The sequence below is a fragment of the Aquarana catesbeiana genome, linkage group LG05, assembly GCF_042186555.1.
Source record: "Aquarana catesbeiana isolate 2022-GZ linkage group LG05, ASM4218655v1, whole genome shotgun sequence".
In the NCBI taxonomy this organism is placed as follows: Eukaryota; Metazoa; Chordata; class Amphibia; order Anura; family Ranidae; genus Aquarana; species Aquarana catesbeiana.
In genome coordinates, this window is record NC_133328.1 from 196,523,416 (window position 1) to 196,540,446 (window position 17,031).

The 17,031-nt window shown below is 45.2% G+C and overlaps 1 protein-coding gene across 5 annotated transcripts in view; it reads left to right on the forward strand.

The window, feature by feature from the left end:
* Positions 1-17,031, forward strand: part of BBS9 (Bardet-Biedl syndrome 9) — a 580,121-nt gene that overhangs the window by 545,514 nt on the left and 17,576 nt on the right. The window lies entirely within an intron of this gene.

The following is a 17,031-nucleotide window of genomic DNA, read 5'->3' on the forward strand; positions in this document are numbered from 1 at the left end:
GCGGTGGCCTGGTGTGCTGACCGGTGGGGACTGCCTGTGTGGGCCAGTGTAGGTGCCCAGGGGCCTGGTGTCTTTGCCATCCTTCTGCCTGGGTCCCTCCTGCTTTGGGCCTTTCCTGATCTCACTCCCAGCTTTCCACCCTTACTGGACTGCCTCTGCTCAGGGGATTGCTGTGAAGAGGGGGGCTGCAGGGAATTGCTGTCTGCCTGCCTGGACTGTGCTCTCCCTGGCTCATTACCCACTGCTCCATTGGGCCGACCGCGGCTGCCTCCTGGTCACTGATCTGGGCACGAGTTGCTCCTCTGTTGGGGCCCCCTTTAGTGGCTCATCAGATTCCCCCCCCTCCAGAAAGGGGAAGAAGAACTCCAGGGCCGCTGGGATCGGCTCATCGCCCCGGCAGCCACAACTCTCTTCGCCGCAGTCAGACCCCATACTGATTGGACGACTCCGGGCCTTATTAGCTGAAATGGAGATGTGCCCCGGGGAGGTTCCAGTGACAGAGGAGTCGGCCCCGCTGTCGCAAGATAGTACAGCCACGATCCTCGCTGCGATCGAGCGGAGCAGGACCTCACTGCTTGTGCGCATCGACCATCTTGCTGAGGAGTGCAATTTTATCAGGAATGACCTTGACAAAATAAGAGGGAGAATGACTGAAACTGAGACCAGAGTATCCGCCACCGAAGATCTTACCGCCACGCATGCCTCCTCCATTGCTGAGTTGCAGCGCACGGTACAGTCCCATGTCGCAAAATCAGATGACGCCGAAAACCGACTCAGACGCAATAATGTCAGGGTCCTGGGGCTACCTGAGAAAGAGGAAGGGGACCACCCGGCTGAATTTGCGGAAGAGTTCTTTAAAAATCTCCTGAGCCTCACAGATGTCCCTCCTACCTACGTAGTTGAAAGGGCCCATCGGGTGCCCACCGGCCGCGCCATCCCGGGGAACCTCCCCCAACCTTTTCTGGTCCGCTTCCTCAATTATTGGGACAGGGATAAGATCCTCTCTGAAGCCCGCAAACATCCCACACTCAGTTATGGTAACACCTCCGTTCATCTTTTCCCCGACTTTTCAGCCGATTTGCAGCGGAAGAGGAAAACCTTCAACGATGTTCGTAGACGGCTCAGGGATAAGAACATAAAATATAGCATGCATTACCCCAGCCGCCTGCGAGTCCAACATGCTGGAGCAATCCGGTTCTTTGATAACCCAGCAGATGCTGACGACTGGCTGACCACCTTGCATTGACGACCTGATCCCATGAGGATATCAGATGCACGGATTTCCCACATCCTTGCCCGTTACATCCTACTAAAACTTCCTGTAAGTACAGAAGCCACCTCAAAAGTACCTCGACGAGTGATCCACATTGAACCCCCACGATTGGGTAGGTTCACAAGAAACCAGAGACCTGGTGCTCTCCATCTAACTAGAGAAATTGTCACCAGGTCCCTCTTGCCGTGACAGGATACACATCCCCCCAATCTCGCCTCCGAGGCTTCTGTTCGGTGCTGCGGAGGACTGTAATGTGGCCTAGTTCACAGGTTACCGCTTTACAATGTTGAGTTCAGTTTTGGGTATAGACCGGCTCCCGGCCCATCCCCAGTGTTTTTTGGGGGGTCTGGGTACCGGTAGGAAAAGCACACAGTGCTTGGGAAGTTGTATTGTTTTCTATGGTTTCTATGTGTTATGTGCGGTTGGCTCTTGCTCTAAAAACACTCATCAAGTGGGACTCAGATGGGACTCGTTCACCCTGAAGTTAGCAATTCTCCCCTGGGATCATGACATCACATGATCAGGGAACAATGTCGGTGATATCCTGGAATGTCAGAGGCCTCAACTCCAAATTTAAAAAGGCACTGATGTTCCAGTATGTCAAGGCGCACAACCCGCAGGTACTGATCCTACAGGAGACCCACTTGATGGGTGGCAAACTGATGGCATTGAAAAAGCCCTGGTTTCATAAAACTTTCCATGCCACGTATTCCTCATATGCCAGGGGGGTCTCAATACTGTTAAATAAATCCTACCCATGTAAAGTTGAGGCGGTCCATACAGACCCCCATGGCAAATTTGTAATTGTGGTATTGAGGGCCTGGCAACAAAGGTATATTATAGTAGGTGTTTATATCCCACCACCTTTCAAACCGGAAGTGCTGTACACTATTTTGGAGAGGATTACCCCGTATTGTCCAGCTAAATTGTTAATCCTAGGAGACTTCAACAACACCCTCTCCCCTGATCTTGACAGGCCCACACCATCACAGTCCTGTACGGGCGACCTGCTGGGGTGGACACACTCGGCAGGGGTTACTGAGGGGTGGAGGTGGTTACATCCCCAGACTAAAGCTTACTCATGTTTTTCTACCTCATATAAAACCTCCTCCAGAATTGATGTGTTCGCAAATCAACTTATGTTAACTGACATAGTGGAGGCAACCTATCTATCTAGTGGACTTTCTGATCACTCCCCCCTCAAGATCACTATGCTGACCCGAGAAAAACGCAGTGGCTCCATGTGGCACCTTGGGGCCCACTGGATCTCCCATGACGAGATATCAGAGCAGACCCCACAAACATTATGTGAATTTTGGGAACATAACGCGGGGTCATCCTCTCCTCCCACAGTCTGGGATGCCTTCAAGGCGTTTACTAGAGGACACTATATGTCAGCAATTAAGGCGGTGAAGGTAAATCAACAAGCAAGCACAACACGGTTGGAGGGGGAGATTGAAGAGGCATCAGCCACTTACGGGTCTGACCCCTCGATCTCCAACTTTGATAGACTGCAGTCCACAAAAAGAGATCTCCAACTCCATCTCACTGAGATCACACGTTTAGAGTTATTCCACACCAAACAGAGATTCTTTGAGCAGGGTGATAGAAATGGTAGACTGCTAGCAATGATGTCTCATCACGACACCCCTATGACTCTGATCCCCGAATTGGTCTCTCCTACAGGTGAATCTATTACATCCCAAAAGGGTATCCTGAAGGAGTTTCAGACCTTCTATCAGACACTATACAGTACCACGCTCCTTCAGGATATGACTCCTGGCGAGATGGCACCTCTCCTGGACCCCCTGGCCCTGGGGTGGCTCTCAGACGAGGAGAGGTCACATCTGGTCAGGCCTATCACTACAGAGGAAGTACATGCTATTATTAACTCATTGGCAACTGGGAAGGCCCCGGGCCCTGATGGTCTACCCGTCGAATTCTACCGGTCTCATGCGGACCTCCTAGCCCCCCTGTTGGCAGACCTGTATACCCAATGTCTGAGGGAGGGAGCGCTCCCACCCTCCATGGCAGACGCGCACGTTATTCTAATCCTTAAGCCCAATAAAGATCCCAAACAGTGCGCCTCATACAGGCCCATAGCACTTCTCAACATTGACTTCAAAATCTTATCTAAATTAATTACTGTTAGACTCAACCCACTTCTGCCCTCCATTATAGACACAGACCAGACTGGATTCATGGCCAATAAATCAACGGATATTAACCTCCGCAGACTATTCACCAACTTGCATGCCATACATGATAATGTGGGCACTAGAACGGTTGCCTCCTTCGATATCGAAAAGGCATTCGATTCGATCGAATGGCCATTTCTCTGGGAAACTCTGCGGGGGAAGGGGATTTCCGTTGGTTTTTATTGGGTGGCTGCAAACTATATACAAATCCCCGAGGGCGGCCATCAGACTGGGGGGTGACGTCTCTCCCCCCTTCCCACTGTCCAGGGGTACCAGGCAGGGCTTCCCTCTCTCTCCAGCACTGTTCGCAATAGCTATGGAACCGGTGGCGGAGGCACTGCGGGTCTCGCCCCACATAAAAGGACTAAAAATAGCGGGGCTGGAGGAGAGGGTAGCTCTGTACGCGGATGACCTCCTACTCTTTCTGAACGACGCGGACTCCTCCCTTAGAGGGGTGCTGCAAGTATTGACGAAATTCTCTAAAATAACAGGATTACGGGTGAACTGGACAAAATCCCAGTTACTAGCTATTGACCCTGAGGCAAAAAGACTAGCCCCGCCAGATCTCCAACTGCAATGGATAGACGAAATGGTGTACTTGGGGGTGCGCGTCTCGAGAGACGCATCCAGCTTTATCCCCCTTAACCTAGACCCGGTGGTCCAAGGAGTCAAAGCTAAACCAAAAGCCTGGGAGAACCTTCCTCTATCCTTATTAGGCCGCATTAACTTAATTAAAATGAAAATCATACCTAAATTTACATACCTATTCCGTAATTCCCCACAATGGATACCTTGCTCATTTTTTACAAAATTGAACCGAATGTTCTCCTCCTTCCTCTGGGGCTCAAACCCCCCTAGATTTAAACTGTCCACACTGATGCGTCCAGTGTCGCAGGGGGGGTTGGCGTTTCCAGACTGCCAGAAATATTTTCTGGCAGCTCAGCTGGTCACGGCAGGTTGGTGGCTAGTGCCGGACGCGTCCAACCCCGCGGCAGTTCTGGAGGCTGCGGTGGTCGGTTCTGTGGAGGCCCTAACACATTTACCCCTTCGAGGTCCCAAGGCTCCATATGACTTGACCACCTCCATGCACACGACTCTAAGGGCCTGGAAGGCAGGACTGGGACTTGAGAAGTTCCCATGGAATGCAGTATCCCCACACGCCCCCCTATGGACAACCCGACCTTACCCCATCTTTACTCACTACCAGACCCCAAAATATGGGCCAAATGTGGCATTAAACTGATATCTGACCTCACCACCGGCACGGCAATACACCCCTTCAATCATCTAGTGTGCCACAATAATGTTCCCCCCTCGCATTTATTCCGCTATATGCAACTGTCTCATGCGTTTAAAGCCCAAATATTACCCAATGACACGCAAATAGTGCAATCCGATCTGGAGAGGGTCACAAGATATGAATGCACCAGGAAACCGACTTCGGTCCTCTATGTACATCTCCTTAGAGTTTCCTATCCAGATCTGTCAAAGCTCCGTCAGCGATGGACACAAGACATCCCGGGACTGGACTCCGAGGATTGGGAGGACATGTGGGACTTCCCCTTCAAAATCCTGGTCTCACCTCGTGACCGCCTCATACAATACAAAATACTACACCGGGCATATATTACCCCGTATAGAATGCATAAAATGAGAACCTCCCTGTCCTCGGAGTGTTGGAGGTGTACTGGGGATCCGGGCGACTTTATACACATCTTCTGGTCCTGCCCAGCAATTCAAAACTACTGGTCACAAGTAATATCTGTAATAAAAGAAGTGGTGGGAATAGATATAGCCCCGACCCCGCAGATATGCCTTCTAGGCTTAGTAGAAGCATTAGCCCCCAGGATAGCGGAGAGGACTCTGATAGGACTCCTGATTTTCTATGCCAGAAAAATGATCACTCTCTGCTGGAAAAAACGTGCCCCGCCGTCAATATTGCTATGGAAAACACATGTCAATAAAGTACTACCACTTTATAAGGAAACCTACCAAAATAGAGGATGCCCCAAAAAATACCGTAGAGTGTGGGCCAAATGGCTGGCGGAGGCCTCCACGGCAACCGCAGACTGATTGAGCATGTACATAATACCACTCTACGGGTGGATGTGATTTTGATACTTTGGGTGACACTTTTGTATTGTAATCTCTGATATGGGTTTATTTGATATCTATTGTCCCTTGGGTCTCGAATGAATGATCTGATCCTTAGATATTTCAATTGAGCAGGAGCCAATACAGCACAATGTTGTTTGTTGTTCTTTTCTTATAGACGTGCTACAGCTGTATGTCACTAATGATGGAAACAGCCCAGTTGCCGGCTGGCACTGGCCCCTGCGTGGGTCTAGTCCCAATGCTGTAGCGGGTTTACTGTTGTTTTCTGTTTGTATGTCTTATACTCAATAAAAAGATTTAAAAAAAAAAAAAAAAGTACCCTACCAGCAACAGGTGGAGACTGGTTACTAAAAACTGCTGTCTGCTGGGAGACACCTGCTGGTGGACACTGGAACTACAACTTTCCACCCAGGGAACCTCAATGCCAACAGTAGACGAACCAGGTCCTGACACTTTCCTAGCCTTAAGGAGTGGCCTCCGAATGCTCCGTGTCCCACCACCAGACTGGCTGGGTTTCCTGCTGGCCAGATCCCTGAGGAGATCACTAGAAGCTAGAACACTAGAAGCTTACAATTCTTTAATGTAGCATACATCCCAGTGTTGGGATTCTGCAGGCTTAACATTGAAGTCTGCGGTCCATACAGGTTCTCTGATGCCAGGGTGCCCTATCACAACTGGACCTTCCCCATCAAGGTTGTTTGAGACTGCTCTACATTTTTCCTTCCCCAAAGCTTAGGGTTACCAAAACCGGGTCCCCTAATGCATCTGCAATCGCAGAGATAACACCTAGGTAAGGACAAGGTTCAGTTGGAACTCTGCCCTTCCCTAGGGGACCTCTACTACTGGGGCTTTAATAGCAGGTGCAGCTCTCATGCTCAAAGTGGGTATTTGGACCTCTTGGCTTTGGTGCAACAGGAGAAAATAGCTGCAAAAAGAACTCAGGACAGGAACAATAGGAATCTTACACCAGATGGGTAACCCATGCAAGCCACATGACAATGGAAATGCTGAAGTTTCAGACCCATCAGCAGATGGAAGCGTAACCTTGTTAACAGAGTCCAGCTGGGTAGTGGCCTTTGAATCGGCATAGTCCAGCTGGGCAATGGTCTGGGAATTAGCATAGTCAAGCTGGGCAAAAGCCCAGGAATCGGCATAGTCCAGCTGGGCAACGTGCCAGGAAATCAGAATAGACAGGCTTGGCAATGGCCCACAGACCACCAGAGACAGGCTTGGCAGCAGACAGCGACTCACCAGAGGCAGACATTGAGGCAGCAGACAACAGATCATCAGAGGCAGGCTTGGCAGCAGACAACAGATCATCAGAGGCAGGCTTGGCAGCAGATCATCAGATCAGAAGCAGGCTTGGCAATGGACAGCAGATCATCAGAGGCAGGCATTGAGGCAGAATGAACGCCATCAGCAGGCACAACGTTTAGTTTACAGGTGCCTTGTCTGAGTAGAAAAAGCACATCAGTAATACAAATTAACAGCATCTGTTGTGAACAAGCTGAGTACTACCCAAAGAAGAAATCTGTGCCATTTTCCAGCAACCTTACCAGAAAGTTAACCTGTGATCCAACCATACCAAAGGAAGAAGTGAAAACATCATGGCCTTGAGAAGTACTAGGTGAAGCTAAATCAGAACAAACCTAAACCAAACACTGTATTTCTCCCAATGAACATCTGCCGTAATCAACTAAGGTACGCACCACCTAAATATATTTCAGCAGTTTTTCACTAGTGCAATCCTGCAAGATCAGGTGGCAAAGATCTTTACTCCCTAATGCCAATTCCACAGGACCAATATCCTCCCCTAGAAGCATCTAGAAATAAAGGACAGCAAATACTGGACTGGTTGTTGTTGGGCAGTTTTATGTCAGAAATTTGCAGCAGAGATGGCCAGATCTGCGTGGCTACATTTAGAAACTTAGACCAGACTATATATAGTGAAGTGTATTTATTAATAATAAAACAAAAGACATCCACACACCAAACAGAAAACAAGCAAACATGAAGATACAAGTGAACTACAACCATATAACCAAAAGTAACTAACTGACAGGAAGCCTAACAAACTAACTATATAGAATTTACTGTATATAGAAGATGAGGTAACCACAAGAAGTCTGGCGTTGTGGGACCAGGACACAGGTTCCCTTGAAGACAATGTATGGTGCCTTGTAGGAGACCAAAAAGCAGCTGTGTGGAGCTTCCGCACCAGGAGCGGCGTTGGAAATGAAACAAAAACAACACTCATAAAAAACAGCCACAACCAAAAGCACTGAATTGAAACTTCTTTGTGAAGAAAGCAGATGATCGCTGTAAACACTTGAAACAGTCTCTGATAGTGCCGATATAGTTAAAAACAAAAGGAAATTTATTAAAAAAATTATGTAAAATAATGAAAACCAATGAATGCAAAACTCTCCTCAGGTAGATGGAATAAGTCAGCGTGAACAACACTGTTTAAGTACCTTGGCAAGCGATGGGCTATGGTCCAGCCCTATGGAACGATGCTGTGGTGATCGAGCTGAGCTCCTCGTCTGAAATGAGCAGAACCCGATGTAGGGGGATGGGTGTCAAGCCGGGTGGATGGAGTCAACCGTCAGACTGGGGGACACCGATGATGAACAGCCGCTTGAAGGAGAGGAGCTAACGAGCAGCTCTGTGGACAGGCATATGGAAGCGCCCGAGCGTGACGTCATCCATTCGGGGGAACACTGATCAAAAACGAGGCTTGGTACACAGAGACGTAGATGGAACACAAGCCGGGGGAAAGAGTGCAGAGATGTTTGCTGTCGTCCTGACAACGTGTTTTGGGGTGTGGCTCTTTGTCAAGTCATGTGACTAAGACAGCAAATGGGGTTGAGGCAAGCGCTCTGAAGGAATGGTATATTCGCGCCGTGCAAACGCTCTGAAGGAATGGCATACTCGCGCTGTCCCTTCAGAGCCATGCAGTAAATAGTGACTCCTGCGTGCCTGTGCGGAAGTGATTTGATGGCCAGCTCTGCCATTCATATCGTCGAAAGCCTGCAAACCCAGGAGAAAGATGAGTGAAGATGGAAGCGCCTTCAGCTGTGACATTGTGCCGCTGGAGGGCTTCGTTTTCAGATAAGTCTGTCATAGTATGCTAGTGTGCATGCTAGCACATTATGACTTAAACTACCCCCATACCAATTTTTTTTTTTTTTTTTATGAGGTTACATAGTTACATAGACGGTAAGGCCGAAAAAAGACACTAGTTCAACCTGGGCTGTGTGTGTGTGCGTGTGTTTGACCCCTTTCACACTGGGGCGCTTTTCAGGCGTTTTAGCCCTAAAAATAGTGCCTGAAAAGTGCCTCTCAAGCCACCCCAGTGTGAAACCTAAGTGCTTTTACACTGGAGTGGTGAGCTTGCAGGACAGGAAAAAAGTCCTGCAAGCAGCATCTTTTGTATACATACATAGCAGTGTATACATAGTGGTGTATACACTGCTCTCGCACCGCCCCTGCCCATTAAAATGAATGAGCAGCGCTGCCAAAATGCCTGCAAAGCGCTTAGGCAGCGCTGTTACACGGACGCTATTAACCCTTTCCTCGCGCGCTAGCAGGGGTTAAAAGCACTCTGCTAACAGCTGAAAAGCGGCGCTATAACAGCGGTAAAGCACCACTAAAACTAGCGGCGCTTTACCGCCAACGCTGGCACCACCACAATGTGAAAAGGGTCTTTACGTTAATAGTACATCGTAAATCCCTTTAAGTTGCGAACGTTAAGATGCCCATCTAAAAGCTTTGGAAACTATCGACACTCCCTGCTGATACCACTGCTTGTAGAATAGAATTCCACATCCTTACCGCTCTTGACAGTAAAGAACCCTCCACGCAGATTACAGTTAAACCAATTCTCTTACAATTTTTGTGAATGGCCCCGTGTCTTTTTAAACTCCCTTTCACTGAAAAGTTTTTTCCCTATGTCACCATTGAGGTATTTGTATCACTATCATATCCCCTCTCAAGCGTCTCCTCTCCAGAGAGAATAGTTTCAATGCTCGTAGTCTTTCCCTATAGCTGAGATCCGCTAGTCCCTTTTTGAGGACTGGTGCCCAGAACTGGATGAGATACTCCAGATACGGTCAGACCACAGTCTTGTAGAGTGGGAGAATTTCCATTTTATCTCTTTAATGCATGCTAATATTATGTTGGCTTTGCTTGCAGCAGCTTGGCATTGCATGCCATTGCTGAACCTGTCATCTAATAGGAGCCCCAGGTCCCTTTCCATCCTGGATTCCCCCCAGAGGTTCCCCCCTAGCAAATAACTTGCATTTGTATTTTTAACACTCAAATGCATTACCTTATATTTTTCAACATAAAACCTCATTTGCTATTTTGTTGCCCAACCCATTATTTTATTGAGGTCCTCCTGTAAGGTTTCCGCATCTTGCTGTGAAGTTATTGCCCTGCTTAGCTTTGTATCATCTGAAAATATTGAGATTGAACTGTTTATCCCATCCTCTATATTGTTTATGAATAAACTAAACAGAATTGGTCCCAGGACAGCTCCTTGGGGACCCCACTTACCACACTAGACCATTCCGAGTATGAGCTATTTATCCCCACTCTTTGGAGACACCCCTGTAACCAGTTTTCTATCCAGGAACATAACCTATGGTCCATCCACTGTGCATTCACTGTCTATACACTGGTCCGGGTCCACATGTGTGAACCTAGCACTATGACAGTTCATAACCATTTGACGTATGTCAACAGTACTTAATGCAGTGGGCACCTACTTTTAGGTAGGTGACCCTTTTTTCTAGCTTTCTATTTCAGGTAAATTTAGAACAGGCTTATGCTATTACAGTAGGCCTGTTGTTGTCAAATTACCATTTGAGTGACAGGTAGTTTATGTGATTGTCTCGACCAATCATTGTTTTGCTTGGTAAAGCCCGGGACTCTCATATAAAAAGGGGGGTCACGTGGTGCCCGGGAGTTCGAGTCGAGTCCTGCTCTGAGGAGCAAGAGAGCCAGCCTGGTTCCCGGAGGTGGAGGTGGAGGTTTTTCCCCTCCGGGAAGCCAACGGAGCTTCACCCTTGCGAGATAGGTGAGGAACCGGTCCTCATGGAGGAACAGATGACATCTTACAGCATGTAGTCGCTGATGTCATTGGCCGCCCCTGCGGGGAGGGGAACGGGCCACAAAGGAGCAGAGAAACTAGGAATCCTTGCGGGAGAAGCAGAGTCAAGCGAAATGAAACTGGGTGATCGATCGCTTAGGAGCAGCATACGGGCTATTGATCAAGTGAGTGAAAAGCCCAAGAAAGAGGTACTGTCCAGAGGCTGAGGGATGTTGGTACATAAGTCAGCAAGACAGGTGCTTGTGGCCTGTGACTTTGGGTTCAACATTGCCCCGGGATTCCAATCAGTCAAGCGGGAGAGGTCATTCAGAGTGACTCTTATCGTTTATTCTGGGTCAGAGATTTACTTCCTTCTTCCCTGATAAAGTCATCATCCAGTTTTATATTGCTGTCTCCCGCAATCCTGTGAGTCTTTGCAAGTGAAGCAAAGGAAAAGAAATCAACCAAAGAGCATCTCAAAGAAAGTTCTTCTCCCATCCCAGTTTGTTGATGAATAAAGCATTAAGAAGAAGCATTAAGGACTGTGACTTTTAAATCTATGGGTTGCGAGGGTTGAGTGGTAAACGTATATTACGGATATAATAATTATTAAGCCGCTCCTTTGGGGGTAAGTGCTTCATTAATACCGTTTTTTTTTATTTATTTTTTTAATTTTTGCAAAGCCTGAATGAGAACAGCCGGCTTTTTCAAAAGGTGGGGTTATCGAGTACAACCTACATATTTCTTTTACTACTTGTTCTCTTTGTTAACAATTAGTTGTATACTCAATTCTCCTTGATTTTGAAGTGAAAAATTACCTCTTTGTTTTAAAATGTGGATTTCTAAAACTGACAAAAGAATAAACTTGCTTTCTTGCACCCATGGAATTCAGTAAACTGGTTTCCCAGAATTTCCGTTCCCCCACTCTTTTGCCCAGAAATCAATGCTAAGTTTGAGGTAAAATGTCAAACCTATTTCCCAACATTATCCTTACAATTGATTACAGTGGCCTTTACCTATTTGTTGATATATATGCCAAGGGTCTAAAGGGTTCTTTGGATGCAATACCAAGTAAGCTGCATTTAATTTTGACAAAATTATTGCAGTGATTATTAGTGGCCTAAAGGGATCATTTACTCAACAAAACGGGAGCTTTATTTTACAGTGAAATTCCAATTAAAAAACAAATCTAAGCATCCAATGTATTAAAAAAAAAAAAAAAAACAGTTCTTGCTGCAGTACTCACCTTTAATTTGGAGCTGCCCTTTGCAATACTACCTTTTCGCCACTAGATTTGCTTAGTCTTCCAAGACAAATGAAGGCAAACATCACTTAATCTATTTCCCTTGGGCCCTGCATGATCAGGGGATTTTTGCACTGAAGCGCATTTAATTGTCACTACATGAGCGCCGTTCAATGAAGCAGTAATGATTACTCCCACCATCAGATTTTTGGAAAAACTAGAGTTCTGCTTCAAACTTCATTAACTTTAATAGACAGTTTAGCAAGATAGAATTTACTTTTACAACATGTCAATTATCATTTAGTTAAGTGGAATGTAAAGTAAAAAATATTGAAAATGATTACAGCCAGATAGGTGCTTCTATTTTCAGACCTATAGAAAAATTATAGCTGTTTTGCTTGTCTGTATATGCATATAATGCTTTTATATATACAGTACAATTTTTATTAAACTTTTTTTAATGGTATGGTATTGCATTTTATCCTAAAAATTTGGACCAGTAGCAATGTGGCTACTTTTACAATTGAAATTTCATTGCCCCTACCCCAACTTGACACACTTTAGGATGTGGTCAGAGGCAACGCACCAACCAAAGAACATGATCAGAAGCTGTGAACACACTACAGGAGACTGCATATATACTAGGAGGTGGCCAGAGACAGCTGACATGCTACAGGAGATAGAAAATTATGGACATGGAAAATAAAGAAAAGGAGCATAGAAACAAAGAATTATGACATAATCAGTCTGCAGGCACCCTACCAGAAATGGTCAAAGACTACAGATATTCTAAGGGAGATGGTTAGAGACTGCAGGCACATGACAGGAGTGAGACTGCGATAAAGAAAAATATTTAAAGAAAAAGACATATAAAAAAATAATATATGAACTTCAGCAAAGTAAAAACGAGGTTTGTTGCCAAGATCAACCACTTCTTTTTCACTTTAGTTACTCTGGGAAAATAAAACAAAAATATGAATGGGGACAATGCCTCTTTTTGTCCTGTCTTGTACATGCTCCCTCAGTCACTACTTTCTTCTCCTGCAACAGGAGCACAGAAGGTGGACACCTAAATCCAATGTTAGAGTGTCAGACTAGAAATCCACACTGTCTGCAATTTTGGGAGATAATCCCACTCTCTGGTCAGCTACACATCAGTCTTTCAGCTGCACTCTTCACCAAAGCTGCAGGCAGTGAGTATATGGGAATGTCTCACTTCAACACATCCAGCTGACACTGTCATATACAGCTCGGGTGGTAACCCTACTTACAGCACTGTAATGCCACAGGTTGACAACCACTGCTTTAGTGTAAACCTTTGTAATAATTCAAGATCATCAAAGTATCTGAATTTCCTGCTTAAAACAGATCTTAAAAACAATTGCAATGGGTTTGTTGGAAAAAATTAAGGTGTAATCTTGCAACTTCAAATATCTTTTCATGGAACTTATAAGCCTTCAGTGTGTACAGCGCCACATTGTACCTGCCGCTGGCCTGCAAACAAGATTATGTTAATGACATAAAATACAAAAGCAAAAAGTATACCTAATATTCCCCAAGTCTATAAGAAATGTCATAAATGGTTGTAAATAGTTACTTATGGCTTGCTGCGACCACTCCAGGCTTCTTCTCATGTGGCTTATGATGTCACCCAGAACGCCTCCAGAGGAATTTACTGGTTCCTTACTAGTGGTTTGGCATGTACATTTCTTCACCTTATTATTGTTATGACAGTGCACACAGAGTTTTACAGCCAATGTGAAACCAGATAACCTTTCTTTTCATTTTTCTTTACCATTTTATGGTCTCCACAAAATGAATTTTAGCAGGTCACCCACAAAAAAGGTGTGATTTACCCCTGCAAGTGCCAATGGGGGCCTGCTATGGATTTCTGGAAATGTATAGCAGGCCCCTCCATTACTGACGTGAAAGCTGTACTCTTTTTCTATATGTCTTGTAAAATGAAGCAGTTAAATTAATCCATCTGGCATAGTTTTTAAGCTAAAGTTTATAGTTAACGCCTGGCTTTGGACACTTGAAGCTTGGCCTTAGTTTATAGAATCATATGCTTTCTTTCTTTGTTTCCTTTTGGCACATTGTTTCTTCTGTCCACATTACTGTTGTGTTTTATCTTCATTTTAACACCAGTCAAACTAGCATTCATTTTTTTTTCATTTGGAAATAAAAAGTAACACAGAAGTTTTTTTTTTAAGTTTCTACGGAAACCTTTAACAACAGTGGCCATTTGTCAATCTAAAATTCACATTACTGCCCATAAACTGTTTATTAAAAACCTTTACCAAAATTGAACTGAAATTTGAACTGAACTAAAAGTGATCTTCAACAGTGATAAAATTATATAAATACTTACATTAAGATATATCTAGAGCCAAGACATATATTTTTGTTGTTGTAATTTTTGAACAGAGTAAGGTAAGGGTTAGGACCTCTATCAGATAGCAGGTTAACGCTCTTTGTTTGTTCTGGTGGTGACCATCGTAAAAAAAAGTTTTGGTAAATCCTACAGTTGTCACAAGAGCCAGCGTTGGGGAGTATCTTTCAATGGTTTCACTTCCAGGACTGAAAGTAAGGGGACATCTCACCAGTTGGTCACAAAAAAACAAAACAAAAAACCCACAGGTGTTTAAACCATTTCCTACGCTGTCTAAAAGTAGACAAAAAGGCTTAAAGCTTTATGTTTTGTATATTTTTCTCTAAATTAATATTAGTTTCTCCTTCATGCATCCTTGTCCTAACAAATACAATAATTATGTAGGTTTTCAACAATTTCTAGGTTTTGTTATTCGCAAAATAAAATGTCTTTATTACCCAGTTAAAAATGAAAAATATTTTTGTCTTTTCTTGAAGCAGCTGCTTTGACCTTATTTAACAGACTGACTAAATCATTAAACATTGCATGAACATTTATGTGCTTGAGAGATTCTAGCCTGCTCTGTGCACAAAGAAAACTATTTGAGAAACTATTTTTTTTTTTTTTTTTACATCAAACAAGTGTTATTTTATAATTTTGAGGTTTAATCACATTTTTGTACAGTTACTTTCATGTTACTTGAATAGAAAATACAGTCCACAGAAAAGCTGGGATAGACTATGGCAAGTAAAAAGAAAGCATTACAGACATGTTAGGGTCAGTTGACCCTATTATACTTTATCCCTTTTGTGACCAGCGATTGCCGGTGCCTTGACCCCAAATTCATCAGCATGTGTCAGTTAACCTTAACAATGACTTTCTTGTATCCAACTGTATGGTATATAACTGTATCAGACCGTCACATTATTAAATAAATGGCACTGCAGATCAACACTGCAGTTTGAAGGTGCCAGTGTCCATCTGCTGGCTGAAGGCTTCCCTTTTCATTAATGAGGCATCCAGCCTGCGTGTGATCACTAAGTCAGAGCCGATATATCACATGATTGGGAATCAGGGCTGTTAGAAATCATGGGGCCCCATATACCCTACCTGACAGGGCCCCCCCCCGGCTGAAAGCGAGGACACCTCAGTTGCACAGATGAATGAATAGGAAGTGCTCTGAGGCTTACTGCTCATTCACAAACTGAAGCATAGTAAACACAGTTTACGCTTCAGTGATGAATGGAAATAGGAGTGATTGGTACTGATCGCTCACTGTGTTCATTTAAGTGGTTCTAAAGGTAGAATGTTTTTATCTTAATGCATTCTATGAGCAGCAGCCCCCCTCAGCCCCCCTAATACTTACCTGAGCCCCATCTCGATCCAGCGATGTTGCACAAGAGCCTTGGCTGTCCAGGGACTCTGCTTCCTTGGCTGAGACAGGAGCAGACACCATTGGCTCAGTGACCCAAGAGAGAGAGAGGGGGCAGGGCTGAGGCGTGGCTCCATGTCTGAATGGACACACAGAACAGTGTCTCGGTTCGGGTTCACTCATAGCAAGCTGCTTCCTCTGGGGACACTCGGCAGGAGAGGGGGGGCCAGGAGCACCAGTGGGGGACCCGAGAAGAGGAGAATCTGGGGGCTGCTCTGTGCAAAACCACTGCACAAAGCAGGTAAGTATAACATGTTTGTTATTTTTAACCACTGCACGCCGATATACATCGGCACAATGGCAGCGGAGGGCAAATGGGCGTACCTGTACGTCCCCTTTAAGAGCTGGGGATAGCAGGCATACACTGCTGGGTACAGCGTGACCGTGCAACCGGTGAACTCGATGTCTCCCAGCGATCGTGTCACGGAGCCTCAGAACAGGGAAGTGCCTATGAAAACAAGGCATTTCCCCATTCTGGCTTGTGTCATGACAGAGATCACCGCACCCTGTAATCGGGAGCAGTGATCGCTGTCATGTGACTTGAAGCCCATCCCCCTCACAGTTAGAATCACTCCCTAGGACACACTTAACCCCTTCATCGCCCCCTAGTGGTTAACCCCTTCATTGCCAGTGTCATTTACCAGTAATCAGTGCATTTTTATAGCACCGATTGCTGTATAAATGACAATGGTCCCAAAATAGTTTCCGATGTGTCCGCCATAATGTCGCAGTCCCGGTAAAAATCACAGATCGCCGCCATTACTAATAAAAAAAATAAAAATGCCATAAATCTATCCCCTATTTTGTAGACGCTATAACTTTTGCGCAAACCAATCAATATACGCTTATTACGATTTTTTTTTTACCAAACATGTAGAAGAATACATATTTACCTAAAACTGGGGAAAAAAATCGTTTTTTTAATATATTTTTGGGGGATATTTATTATAGCAAAAAGTAAAAAATAATGCGTTTTTTTTTTTTTTTCAAAATTGTTGCTCTTTTTTTGTCAATTTTGTTTGGGTGCAACGTTGCACGACCGCGCAATTGTCAGTTAAAGCGACGCAGTGCCGAATCGCAAAAAGTGCTCTGGTCAGGAAGGGGGTAAAATCTTCCGGGGCTGAAGCGGTTAAACAAAATACAACACTTTAATATCACTTTCAAGAAAGGAAGGGGCCAGAAAATTACATATTTACCGGACCTTTCCCCTGCTCTCCATCCTAAAACATCCATCTGTGTGCCTGCAGCAGCTGCCAGCGGGAGAGGAGAGAAGGGAAGCCATCAGTGTTGTGAGGGAAAGGGGCACA